The 15569-nt window shown below is 40.8% G+C and overlaps 1 long non-coding RNA gene across 1 annotated transcript; it reads right to left on the reverse strand.

Annotated features, from left to right (window-relative positions):
• Positions 1-9022: 9022 nt before the first annotated feature.
• On the reverse strand, positions 9023-12163 carry LOC111191168 (uncharacterized). The gene is made up of 3 exons (XR_007429237.1): positions 12091-12163; positions 9702-9752; positions 9023-9546 (listed from the first exon to the last, which is right to left on the reverse strand). It is a non-coding gene; the product is annotated as an uncharacterized LOC111191168 (long non-coding RNA).
• Positions 12164-15569: the final 3406 nt, after the last annotated feature.

A 15569-nucleotide genomic window follows, 5' to 3' on the forward strand; every position in this document is an offset into this window, starting at 1 on the left:
ACCTGCACCCACTATCATCCCTCACCACAACTCCCATAATTCACCTGCTCTACTATCAGCCCTCACTATAACTCCCATAATTCACCTGCACCAACTATCAGCCCTCACTACAAGTCCCATAATTCACCTGCACCCACTATCAGCCCTCACTACAACTCCCATAATTCACCTGCTCTACTATCATCCCTCACTACAACTCCCATAATTCACCTGGTCTTGCCACTAGCATTTTAACAAGTGATAACCGTCTTTTACAAGATAACACCTCACAATCACATTTGCAGGTGTGAATGTACCAGTGTTATGCTATTAAGTTACATTAACTAATACATTTACATACTGCATATATCAGCAGAGGTTTGATTTGCTCATGGACTCTTTATCTGCAGTTCTGGTTCTAGGAATCAAACCAGCAACATTCCAGACTTCCTGCCATGATTGCGTAAACATGTAAACATGCAAGCTTAAATTAGTTTGTTGTGTTGTCCTTATTCATCTCAAAATCAGTGTTTTTTGTTATTCCCTTGAAATCCAGAGGTTTTATTTAGATGTTTTATTATCTGGTGTGAACAGGAATACACTGAAAGCTTTGTTCCAACAATCAAAGTCATTCTTCTGAACTCTGTGGAGAAGTCACAGAATCACATTTGCTAAAACCAGTCCTTGTTTGGGAATGGTGGACTTAGTTCAGGCTGTTAAACTGGGGGATAAAAGCCATTTGACAGCTCAGAGCTTCTGTCAGGCTCAGTTCTCTAATCTCCCGTCCTTCTTTATAATCCTTCTTGTTTTTTGGTGATGGTGCCCACAAAGACCTAATTACCAGAATGTGCTTTTAGGGATCTTTAGATTAAGAGTCTCGGAGGTCAGCTGTAATCTTTCTGTCACATTAAACCCACTGATATAACAAGAGACCCTGAACACAAGATGATTGGTGTGGAGAGTAAATATGATTTGGGATGATTTTTGATGCGAGCCAACAATTACTGAACAATGACTGAACTGACTGAACAATGTAGCTACCAAAAAAGAGTACAATATGGACACTTGGGCAATCACCATGGCACAGGTGGGGGGGGCAGGGGGGACATGTCCCTGCACTTTTTCAAAAAACGGTTTTGGTCCCCTGCAGTTTTTTTTACGGTTAAAAACCAATGTCACGCTATATTAAATGGAGACAGATCAGGCACTAGGACCAAGCAGAAAACGACCGCTCAAGCAGAAGCAAGTTTCCCTTAAGACCCACCCACAAGCTCATCGACTGGCTCTGCCGTTTCCTGCTAACGTGTCATTGGCTGCCGCGGCTGTCACTCTAAGCCATTTGTGTCCCCCCCACCTCTGAAATCAAAAGTTCATCCATGCATCATGGGTATGTGTTTTAAGTTACGTTCACACATGTTCAGATATTGTAGAAATTATACATTTCTGGGACACTATAGCATCCAAAAAGTAGCCATCTTAACAGGCTTAGCCGTCTGCAAGTGATGATATTTCTTAAAAAAGGGGCCCACAAGTTTTAGACATATCCCAAATATGTTTTTATTTTTCTCATTTTATTTAGGTTTATCCAACTTAAAATAAGTATGCTTTAGCACTGTCAGTCTTGCATTATGAGCTACTGCATTAATTCCTTCAGTCTAATTTTTACTCTTGATTTTCTTTTCATATATTTTAACTGACTTTGTTCCACTTTTAAATTTAAACCTGATCTTGGGCTTTCTGTTCTGGGTTCTGCTGAATTATGAAACTCCCATTCTTTCCTTTTATTCACATTGTTCTCCTAAGTTTATCACTCACCCAACATTTACTGTTTATGACCATCTCTTGAAATGTATCTGATGTAATTGAGATTCACAGACTTCACAACTAACTACAAACACAAGGTTGGCACATATTTTGTATTTTTTCATTTTGAATTCAGTCTTATTATTTATTGGTTCTTCTGTGGACAACATATGCACTATAAAAACGTAATAAATTATAGTTATGGCAGCTCTTGTAAAGTGTTCATCATAAAAAAGTAACAATATTTTTTTTCTAACAGCCCTGTTCCTTATTGAGTTTGTTAAGATCATTTAGATTAAGTGATCCCAAATATCAGATTTATTTTATGTAAGTGTAATTAATACAGTTAGTAGGGTAGTTAGATTTCAGCGTGTTGGAGAATAGACTGAAAAACTGGGCTCTATTCTGAGTCTCTGAGGGGAAAGGTGGGGTTTACTGTAGGTTTACTGACCCTGAGGAAGGCTGGGTCGGTTCTGATTAACGCTTTTCCTGCTGATGTCCCGTTTGCCACCCTGTCATATAAACAGCAGGGGTGAATGATCCAGGACAGAGTCAGGTGGTAGATGTGTGAGTTCATGTGTGAGGGTCTGGAGTATTGGACCAGAACTGTCTGCTGCTGTAGAACTTCAGTACTGCTCACATCTGTTCCATTAGAAGTTCAGTAAATGATGGAGGTTGGAAACAAAATAGTTGTTTTTAAAGGACATGTTTTTCCTGTGGAGCTGATTATCATATAGTAATGGGAATGTAGTGATTGTATGGAAACTCAATTTTGTGTTGCTTAAATGTCATTTTGGTGTTTTAATTGTACATAAGGAACAATTTGGACGCTTTCATGAACAAAACCAGTGCTGCTTCCAACTCAGTTCAAGACCCCACCCACTACTTTTTATTGATAGGCAGCAGAAACAACCACCCAACAACAGCTAACACCACCAGGAAATTGTGAAACAAGGTGTGAGCACATTTATTACTTTATTTATTACTTTATAGCTTTATTTAATGACTAGGAAATTCAACCAGGCTACAAATGAACAAAACAACCGCAAATAATTGTATGCATACAGATTATGAAGTCATATCACTCATGTTACCATATGAAAATATCTCTTGTTTTGAAATTAAAATCTTCACCTGCAGTGGCATCTGTCCAGGGGTGGATATATTAGACAGCAAGTGAACAGTCAGTTTTTGTCATGTTGAAGACAAAAAGTAAGAACATGGTATGAACTGGTGACGGGGTTATGGGCACTTGATGCTCATAGATGCAATCTTTAGAGGTCTCACCTCACAATTACAGCACTAATTAGCATAATGCTAATGTTAAGAGCTGCTAAGATATTATAGAACACCTTCAGAGCTCTTGTGGTGTCCATAACTATGACGCAGAGATCTTAGAACCTATACAATATTAGATAGAATGCTAATGTTATGGCTGATCAGTGTGTAAATGATTGTATAAAGCATCTGTATAATTTGTTTTATTTTGCTTATATATTTCTGAGTAATCAGTATTCGAAAGGCCTGTTGATTTTTTAATGATGATTAACATAATATTGCATAACAAGTATTTTTAACTCCAGCATGATAATAAAAATAGAGGATTCCAGTAACTTTAAGGACTTGGTTTATAGACTTCCTGCTCGCAGCAGATTAGTCTAAATAAAAAGCTGCCACTGGTTTTAATATAGTTTGGGTCATGTGACTTATCTAGTGTATTATCTAGTTCTGATATCGTCACTGAATCAGAACAAACGAACAGCTGAATATAAACTCCTGCAGCTCAGCGTCTCTGAAGTAAAGCTCCTCTGCTGGCTGGTTGCAGTAAAATCTGTAACTCTGAACATCCCCAAACAATTTCAACAGCCCCGGCATTCCGTCACTAATATAATTCATCAAACCACTTAAACCATTGAAATATTACATTATATTTGTTTATAAAACTGTATTCTTGTCATTTCCAGGGAAAATACTGCAATGCAATCTTGGGAAAAGCATTTATTGAATGATAATATAATATAATATAATATAATGATGAAGTATAATAATATAATGAAGTTTACAGATCTTCTAGAAGATTCTCCAGGAGCTGCTGAGTTGTTTACCTGCAGTTTCTCTGAGTGAATTCAAGCATTCGTTACTCATTACAGCAAATCAAAACACCGACCTTCTGACCAAACTAATACGATTACAGCACCTCACACACACACACACACACACACACACACACACACACACACACACTATACACACACACACAAACACTATACACACACACTACACACACACACTACAAACACACACTATACACACACACTATACACACACACACACACAAACACTATACACACACTACACACACACACTACAAACACACACTATACACACACACTATACACACACACTACAAACACACACTACAAACACACACTATACACACACACTACACACACACACTACAAACACACACTATACACACACACTATACACACACACACACACACAAACACTATACACACACACTACACACACACACTAAACACACACACTATACACACACACTACACACACACACTACAAACACACACTATACACACACACTACACACACACACTACAAACACACACTATACACACACACTATACACACACACACACACACAAACACTATACACACACACTACACACACACACTAAACACACACACTATACACACACACTACACACACACACTACAAACACACACTATACACACACACTATACACACACACACACACACAAACACTATACACACACACTACACACACACACTACAAACACACACTATACACACACACTACACACACACACTACAAACACACACTATACACACACACACACACTATACACACTAAACACACACACTATACACACACACACCACACACACACATACACACTGTACACACTACACACTACACACACATACACACACACATTTCTGTCCTGTACATGTGCAAAAATGAACAAACGCACACACATTATACACACACACGTATGTGGGTGTGTGAGTTTGTTCGTTTTTGCACATGTACAGGACAGAAATGTGTGTGTGTATAATCTGTGTGTGTTTGTATGTGTGTGTGTGTTTGTGTGTGTGTGTGTGTGTGTATAATGTGTGTGTGTGTGTGTGTTTGTGTGTGTATAATGTGTTTGTGTGTGTGTGTGTATAATGTGTTTGTGTGTGTGTGTGTGTGTGTGTATAATGTGTTTGTGTGTGTGTATAATGTGTTTGTGTGTGTGTGTGTATAATGTGTTTGTGTGTGTGTATAATGTGTTTGTGTGTGTGTGTGTATAATGTGTTTGTGTGTGTGTGTGTATAATGTATGTGTGTGTGTATAATGTATGTGTGTGTATAATGTGTTTGTGTGTGTGTATAATGTGTTTGTGTGTGTGTGTGTATAATGTATGTGTGTGTGTGTATAATGTATGTGTGTGTATAATGTGTTTGTGTGTGTGTATAATGTGTTTGTGTGTGTGTGTGTGTATAATGTATGTGTGTGTGTGTATAATGTGTTTGTGTGTGTGTGTGTGTGTGTGTGTATAATGTATGTGTGTGTGTGTATAATGTATGTGTGTGTGTGTGTATAATGTGTTTGTGTGTGTGTGTGTGTGTATAATGTATGTGTGTGTGTGTATAATGTATGTGTGTGTGTGTGTTTGTTTGTTTGTTTTTGTGCATGTACAGGACAGATATGTCCTGAAGTTGAAGGTTAATCCTGTTTATTTTATAGTCATGTGAAAAAATTAGGAGATCGGGTGAGATCTGAGTAACAGTTTCTCTGGTGTGAAAAATGTTATGTTATAAAATATAAAATATATTAGTTTTTTACTGCCAGCAATCAAATATAATTTAATGTAAATATATGAACACTTTTGTATTTTTGTCTGATTTGTTCAGGTTCTGCTTTTCTATTTTTACAGAACTGAAAATGTGTTTCTTTCCTGCTGTTGTTCTGCTGTTTGGAGGTTTTTGTCAGTGAGAGAAAAAAAACCTTAAACATCTGAACATCTGAACATCTGCTGCCTGGTGGGATTTTCACACAGTGAGATTATTCCAGTTACTGAGCCGCTGCTTCAGTTCATCCTGCAGCTGAAGATCTGCTGAGATTACGAGCTTTAGAGACTCAACAGAGACTGTTTATAAACGCTAACACCCCTCACACACCTCTCACACCTCTCACACACCTCTCACACCTCTTACACCTCTCACACACCTCTCACACACCTCTTACACCTCTCACACCTCTCACACACCTCTTACACCTCTCACACACCTCTCACACACCTCTCACACCTCTCACACCTCTTACACCTCTTACACCTCTCACACACCTCTTACACCTCTCACACACCTCTTACACCTCTCACACACCTCTTACACCTCTTACACCTCTCACACACCTCTCACACCTCTCACACACCTCTCACACCTCTCACACACCTCTTACACCTCTCACACACCTCTCACACACCCCTCACACACCTCTCACACACCTCTCACACACCTCTTACACCTCTCACACCTCTCACACACCTCTCACACCTCTTACACCTCTTACACCTCTCTCACACCTCTTACACCTCTCACACCTCTTACACCTCTTACACCTCTCACACACCTCTTACACCTCTCACACCTCTCACACCTCTCACACACCTCTTACACCTCTCACACACCTCTTACACCTCTCACACCTCTCACACACCTCTCACACACCTCTTACACCTCTCACACACCTCTTACACCTCTCACACCTCTCACACCTCTCACACACCTCTTACACCTCTCACACACCTCTTACACCTCTCACACACCTCTCACACACCTCTTACACCTCTCACACACCTCTTACACCTCTCACACCTCTCACACCTCTCACACACCTCTTACACCTCTCACACCTCTTACACCTCTCACACCTCTCACACACCTCTCACACACCTCTTACACCTCTTACACCTCTCTCACACCTCTCACACACCTCTTACACCTCTTACACCTCTCACACCCCTCACACACCTCTCTCACACCTCTTACACCTCTCACCCCTCACACACCTCTCTCACACCTCTTACACCTCTCACACCCCTCACACACCCCTCACACACCTCTCTCACACCTCTTACACCTCTCACCCCTCACACACCTCTCTCACACCTCTTACACCTCTCACACCCCTCACACACCCCTCACACACCTCTCACACCTCTTACACCTCTCACACCCCTCACACACCTCTCTCACACCTCTTACACCTCTTACACACCTCTCACACACCTCTTACACCTCTCACACCTCTCACACACCCCTCACACACCTCTCTCACACCTCTTACACCTCTCACACCCCTCACACACCCCTCACACACCTCTCACACCTCTTACACCTCTCACACCCCTCACACACCTCTCTCACACCTCTTACACCTCTCACACCTCTCACACACCTCTCACACACCTCTCACACCCCTCACACACCCCTCACACACCTCTCACACACCTCTTACACCCCTCACACACCTCTCACACACCTCTTACACCTCTTACACCTCTCACACACCTCTCACACCTCTCACACACCTCTCACACCTCTCACACACCTCTTACACCTCTCACACACCTCTCACACACCTCTTACACCTCTCACACACCTCTTACACCTCTTACACCTCTCACACACCTCTTACACCTCTTACACCTCTCACACACCTCTCACACCTCTCACACACCTCTCACACCTCTCACACCTCTCACACACCTCTTACACCTCTCACACACCTCTCACACACCTCTTACACACCTCTCACACCTCTCACACACCTCTCACACACCTCTTACACCTCTCACACACCTCTTACACCTCTCACACACCTCTCACACCTCTCACACCTCTCACACACCTCTTACACCTCTCACACACCTCTCACACACCTCTCACACACCTCTTACACACCTCTCACACCTCTCACACACCTCTCACACACCTCTCACACCTCTCTCACACCTCTCACACCTCTCACACACCTCTCACACCTCTCACACCTCTCACACCTCTCACACACCTCTCACACACCTCTCACACACCTCTCACACCTCTCACACACCTCTCACACACCTCTTACACCTCTTACACCTCTCACACACCTCTCACACCTCTCACACACCTCTTACACCTCTTACACCTCTCACACACCTCTCACACCTCTCACACACCTCTCACACCTCTCACACACCTCTTACACCTCTCACACACCTCTTACACCTCTCACACACCTCTCACACACCTCTCACACCTCTCACACACCTCTCACACCTCTCACACACCTCTCACACCTCTCACACACCTCTTACACCTCTCACACACCTCTTACACCTCTCACACACCTCTTACACCTCTCACACACCTCTCACACACCTCTCACACCTCTCACACACCTCTTACACCTCTCACACACCTCTCACACACCTCTTACACCTCTCACACACCTCTCATACACCTCTTACACACCTCTCACACCTCTAACACACCTCTCTCACACCTCTCACACACCTCTCACACACCTCTCACAGATCTGCATTAACTGTTATTTTTGAGATATGTATCACATCTGCAGGAGGTTATAATTTATAATATGTATCACATCTGGCACCCAGGAGACAGAACGTCATGTAAGGAAGTTGCAGCAGAGGAAGAGTGGATCTCCGGGGGAAACAAAAACTCCAAAACATGGAAAACTGGCTCTGATTGGACGGATCGCTGCCGTCCAAGTGAAGAGATTATTTATAGCTTTAAAAAGTGAAAGAATTCTGTTTTTTTTTTTACTTTACAGAAGCACAAACACAATCACACACTAACCTTAATCACACACATACGGGTTTTTAAGTCTTATGAGGACTTTCCCTGCCAAACCAATTGAAACGTGGTTTAAGGGGACCCACCTTTCCCTTTGCTGTAGAGAGATGCTGGTAAGATTAAAAATATACATTTTCTCTGCAGAATGCAGATATCACCTTAGTTCTTCTCTACACAAACTGGAACTCTTTATATTCCAACCTGACAAAATACTTGCATATGAAGACATGCTGATAATCTCCCGCCTATGGCTAGAAAGAGGTTTGCAAGGACATACCAGTTTTACCAGGACACTTGATTAACAATACACAAAAACAACAATTTCAATGTATTGTTGGGACAGCAATGATTTACTGGTACTTGAATACACACAAATATACACATGACTGCAGGTCCTTGTAAACAATGATATTGGCACATGTTCTACCTGCTTGTGTTCAACAGTACCAGTTTAACATCAGAAACAAATCAGAAATAACATTTCTAGTTACTCTGCTGCAGGAAAAAAAATAAATTACTATTTCCTTGATTATGAAAAGAAGTAAACAGATAAACATAAATGACATGTCCCTAAACAAACAAAAAAAAGTAAAAAAGAAAAACATGAACTCACATGTCCCTAAACAAAATATATTTAGCTTGACTGCATTTTTCTTTTATTGGTGATTCCTCGATTTCTAACAAAATCTCTTATATTTTGTGCTGTTCGACCGGCAAGCACAGGGTCTTCAGCATCCTTGCACTGCTGACATTCTGCCATGGTTGCCAGATTTCCCTTGGTTATGTGAGGTTTGAAATGCTTCATCACAGCCATCACCTCTTGCTTTGACCACAGCGTTCTTGTCCTCTTCCTGGGGTTTTTAGCACTTGCTGAAATATGATCATTGAATCAAAGAATTGTTTTAACGATAGTAGAAGAACTAAAGACTATTACGAAGGGAAAATTAAAAAAACACAGTACTACATCTCTACTTTAAGCACAGCAGAAACAAAGATCATTGTTAATATAACTCAAACAAAAATACCATTAGACCCTCCAGCAGCACTGTTTGAATCCGTCTGGGTCTTCTGTATCTCTATAAAAACAAAAAAATATATATAATTAAGTAGCTTTAAAAGGCTGCATTAAAAATGTGTTAACATGTACTTCAATTACAAATACAGCAGAACATCAGTTTGTCAGTAATCCAATTAAAATGTTTACATACACTTGAGTAATCAGATAACGGGGAAACATGCACAGGTCAAAAATCAGATTTTTTGTTGTGTTAACCAGCCAATAACCTCACAGGGTAAAAACTAAATTTAGAGAATACTTCAGTTAAAGGGACACTATGTAGGATTTTCTTGATTATTCACATACACTGCTCAAAAAAATAAAGGGAACACTCAAATAACACAATATAACTCCAAGTAAATCAAACTTCTGTGAAATTAAACTGTCCACTTAGGAAGCAACACTGATTGACAATCAATTTCACCTGCTGTTGTGCAAATGGAATAGACAACAGGTGGAAATTATTGGCAATTAGCAAGACACACTCAATAAAGGAGTGGTTCTGCAGGTGGGGACCACAGACCACTTCTCAGAACCTATGCTGTCTGGCTGATGTTTTGGTCAGTTTTGAATGTTGGTGGTTCTTTCACACTCGTGGTAGCATGAGACGGACTCTACAACCCACACAAGTGGCTCAGGTAGTGCAGCTCATCCAGGATGGCACATCAATGCGAGCTGTGGCAAGAAGGTTTGCTGTGTCTGTCAGCGTAGTGTCCAGAGGCTGGAGGCGCTACCAGGGGACAGGCCAGTACACCAGGAGACGTGGAGGAGGCCGTAGGAGGGCAACAACCCAGCAGCAGGACCGCTACCTCCGCCTTTGTGCAAGAAGGAACAGAAGGAACACTGCCAGAGCCCTGCAAAATGACCTCCAGCAGGCCACAAATGTGCATGTGTCTGCACAAACGGTTAGAAACTGACTCCATGAGGATGGTATGAGGGCCCGACGTCCACAGATGGGGGTTGTGCTCACAGCCCAACACCGTGCAGGACGCTTGGCATTTGCCAGAGAACACCAGGATTGGCAAATTCGCCACTGGCGCCTTGTGCTCTTCACAGATGAAAGCAGGTTCACACTGAGCACAGGACAGACGTGACAGAGTCTGGAGACGCCGTGGAGAGCGGTCTGCTGCCTGCAACATCCTTCAGCATGACCGGTTTGGCAGTGGGTCAGTAATGGTGTGGGGTGGCATTTCTTTGGAGGGCCGCACAGCCCTCCATGTGCTCACCAGAGGTAGCCTGACTGCCATTAGGTACCGAGATGAGATCCTCAGACCCCTTGTGAGACCATATGCTGGTGCGGTTGGCCCTGGGTTCCTCCTAATGCAGGACAATGCTAGACCTCATGTGGCTGGAGTGTGTCAGCAGTTCCTACAAGATGAAGGCATTGAAGCTATGGACTGGCCCGCCCGTTCCCCAGACCTGAATCCGATTGAGCACATCTGGGACATCATGTCTCGCTCCATCCACCAACGTCACGTTGCACCACAGACTGTCCAGAAGTTGGCGGATGCTTTAGTCCAGGTCTGGGAGGAGATCCCTCAGGAGACCATCCGCCACCTCATCAGGAGCATGCCCAGGCGTTGTAGGGAGGTCATACAGGCACGTGGAGGCCACACACAATACTGAGCCTCATTTTGACTTGTTTTAAGGACATTACATTAAAGTTGGATCAGCCTGTAGTGTGTTTTTCACTTTAATTTTAAGTGGCTCCAAATCCAGGCCTCCATTAGTTAATAAATTTGATTTCCATTGATGATTTTTGTGTGATTTTGTTGTCAGCACATTCAACTTTGTACAGAACAAAGTATTCAATGAGAATATTTCATTCATTCAGATCTAGGATGTGTTATTTGAGTGTTCCCTTTATTGTTTTGAGCAGTGTATATATTTATATATATTTATATATATATATATTTATAACTTCAAAACCACTGTTCCACTCCATTGAGGTGTAATATGCAGAAACAATCCCTCTCATGTCTGATCTGATCTCCACTGTGTTGAAACAAGACTATGTTAATTATTGTCGGGGCTCTCAGAACGTACATAGCCTTGTTTTAACACAGTACAACCCAGATCAGTCATGAGAGGAATGTTATTCTGCCTATTACACCTCAATGAATTGGAACAGTGACTTTGAAGTTGTAAATTTACTTCTTAAAAAATGATGAATAATTAAGAAAATCCTACAGAGTGTCCCTTTAACTGAAACATACAAAGCTAAAATTTAAAAATGTCTTAATCTAAATACTTTCCCTTTATTCTAATCTTTTAAATACAGTACTGCCTTTATCTACTTCAAGCACAGTAAACAAAAAAAGTTGCTAATATGTTTCAGTCAAACAAAAAACACCCACCAGCAATGCTGCTTGCATCTGGCTGGGTCTTCTGTGTCTCTAAAAAAACAGAACATTAAATTATAATACAACATTATCTGGAGACTGCCATATAAAATGTTTACTTGCCCTTTATAATAATAATACAATTACTGCAGAACGGTATGTTCTACTAATGTTCTGAACTGAGCTGCTGAAATGGTTTTGCACCCTCATCCTAACTTGTCTTACCACAACTCTATCACAGAGCTCTTTAAAAAGCAACTTTCTAACCATGGTGTGACCATGCACTACTAGCAGTGAACTGATCCAGGAACAGCTGGTTTTATTCTGATTTTCAGGGTATAATAATAATGTGGGTATAAAGGATTTCAATAGGGTAATAATACTTTCTATAGGCACTTCTGTAGAGACTTCTATAGAGACTGGTTTTTATCTAGGGGTTTCAGAGTAAATTGGACTGAATACCTGCACATACAGTGGTATGAAAAAGTTTGGGCACGCCTGATCATTTTCATGATTTTCCTTTATAAATCATTGGTTGTTCAGATCAGCAATTTTAGTTAAATATATTATATAGCAGACAAATACAGTCATATTTGAGAAGTGAAATGAAGTTTATAAGATTTACAGAAAGTGTGCAATAATTATTTATACAAAATGAGTCAGGTGCATAAATTTGGGCACCCTTGTCGTTTTATTGATTTTAATACCTTTAGCACTAATTATTGGAAAACAAAACTTGTTTTGAAAAATCTGCTAAACATGTTATAATAAAAAGATGAATAAAATTATACCGGTTCCATCTCTATAACAGGAGGCAGGGCAGGCACTATGCCACTGTTAGAAGCTTCTTGTGCAGGAACAGCCTAACAGTGTCAAAAACAATATTTTACATTGCCATCATTGCTTGGTATCAATTCTATGTAGTTCTTTGTTGTTAATAAAGTGAAATGTTGTAATAAAATAATGAACAAAACTGTTCAGGACATGCACTATAGCTTGTGAAACAGAAGTCCCTCGAGACCACACTTTTGTCATATGCTACACACACAGGCTAATATAAATATTCACTGAAAAATATCTGCAGAGATATCTGCAGAGCCCCTGTAAAGCATAGTGACCTTATAAAACAGGTCTGGCCACACACACACCCAGTAACACACAAACTCCCAGTAAACAATCCAGTCCTAGTAAGTACTTAAGTCCTCATGTAGAATGTTTCTGTCACACATGTTGATACACACAGACACTAACTGTGACTGCAAATCTGATGCATGTCCTTGTTGAACACACTGTACTCACAAGACAGGTCTAAGACATACACAGCTTAAATACACAGACTAGCTAAATTCAGTTAAAATGGGTGCCAGTTATTCAAAATAAATTATTTTCACACTTCCCAACGTACCTCAGATATTGTGTTGGACGTCTGCTCTTGGGGATGCAGTTGGTCTCTTTCATTGACTATCTGAAAATATAAGTACAGGCAAACAATTCTATTAATAGAAACCAAGCACCAACATATTCTCTTGGTGTTCTTATTAGACATTATTCCTCCAACACATACTAAAGCTGAACACAACCAGAAGTACATGCATTGGTTAAATCATTTATTTAAATGGGTAATATAGGTGGTATTATATGATAAATGCTGGTTTATACTTGATGCATCACTACAGTTGCAACCATATGATTGGCTAAAATTATTTCAAACACAGAGACACACCCCCACACAAATTAGCTGCATATACAGTCATGGTGGAAAGTGTTGGCACCTCGAATTATTTCTCCCAGAAAATGATTGCAATTACACATGTTTTGTTATACATATGTTTATTTGCTTTGTGTGTATTGGAACAACACAAAAAACAGAGGGAGAAAATGTGAATTTGACCTAATTTTACACAAAACTCCAAAAATGGGCCAGACAAAATTGTTGGCACCCTTTCAAACTTGAGGGTAAATAACTTTGCTTCAAGCATGTGATGCTCATTCAAACTCACCTGTGATAAGTAACAGGTGTGGGCAATTTAAAAATCACACCTGAAACCAGATAAAAAGGAAAGAAGTTCTCAATCTTTGCATTGTGTGTCTGTGTGTATCACACTAAGCATGGAGAACAGAAAGAGGAGAAGAGAACTGTCTGAGGACTTGAGAACCAAAATATCAACAATCTCAAGGTTACAAGTCCATCTCCAGAGATCTTGATGTTCCTTTGTCCACGGTGCGCAACATAATCAAGAAGTTTACAACCCATGTCACTGTATCTAATCTCCCTGGACATGGATGGAGGAGAAAAATTGATGAAAGGTTGCAACGCAGGATAGTCCAGATGGTGGATAAGCAGCCCCAATCAAGTTCCAAAGAAATTCAAGCTATTCTGCAGGTGCAGGGTGCATCAGTGTCAGCTCAAACTACCGGTTGAATTTGAATGAAATGAAACGCTATGTCAGGGGACCCAAGAGGACCCCACTGCTGACACAGGGACATAAAAAATCTAGACTGCAGTTTGCCAAAATGTACGTAAGCCAAAATCATTCTGGGAAAACGTCTTGTGGACAGATGAGAATAAGATAGAGCTGTTTGGAAAAGCAACTCATTCTACTATTTGCCGAAAACAGAAAGAAAAGAACACAGTATCTACAGTCAAATATGGTGGTGGTACAAAGCTGTTTTGGGGTTGTTTTGCTGCCTCTGGAACTGGGTGCCTTGACTGTGTGCAATGCATCATGAAATCTGAAGATTACCAAAGGATTTTGGGTCACAATGTAGGGCCCAGTGTCAGAAAGCTGGGTTTGCATCCTAGGTAAATGGGTCTTCCAACAGGACAATGACCGCAAACATACCCCAAAAACCCAGAAATGGATGCAAACAAAGTGCTGGAGAGTTCTAAAGTGGCCAGCAATGAGTCCGGATCTAAATCCCATTGAACACCTTTGAAGAGATCTTAAAATTGCTGTTGGGAGAAGACACCCTTCAAATATGAGAGACTTGGAGCAATTTGCAAAAGAAGAGTGGTCCAAAATTCCAGTTTTAAGGTGTAAGAAGCTTGTTGATGGTTATAGGAAGTGATTGATTTCAGTTATGTTTTCCAAAGGGTGTGCAACCAAACATTAATTTGAGGGTGCCAACAATTTTGTCCGGCCCATTTTTGGTGTTTTGTGTGAAATTATGTCAAATTTGCCTTTTCTTCCTCTGTTTTTTGTGTTGTTCCAATACACACTAAGGAAATAAAAATGTGTATAACAAAACACGTGTAATTGCAATAATTTTCTGGGATAAATACTTCATTTTCTGGGAAAAATTCAGGGGCGCCAACACTTTCAGCCATGACTGTATATCAGTGTCATAACATGGTATCATAATATAGTTATCATGACATGCCTACAGGGCCCAAACATCAAGAATTACAGGCACCTTACACATAATCACAGCACATTGTCTTTAACTTACCTCTTCTCCTTTACTTAGATCCTGTAAATTTTGCGGCTGAGACT

The sequence above is a fragment of the Astyanax mexicanus genome, chromosome 23, assembly GCF_023375975.1.
Source record: "Astyanax mexicanus isolate ESR-SI-001 chromosome 23, AstMex3_surface, whole genome shotgun sequence".
Taxonomy (NCBI): domain Eukaryota; kingdom Metazoa; phylum Chordata; class Actinopteri; order Characiformes; family Acestrorhamphidae; genus Astyanax; species Astyanax mexicanus.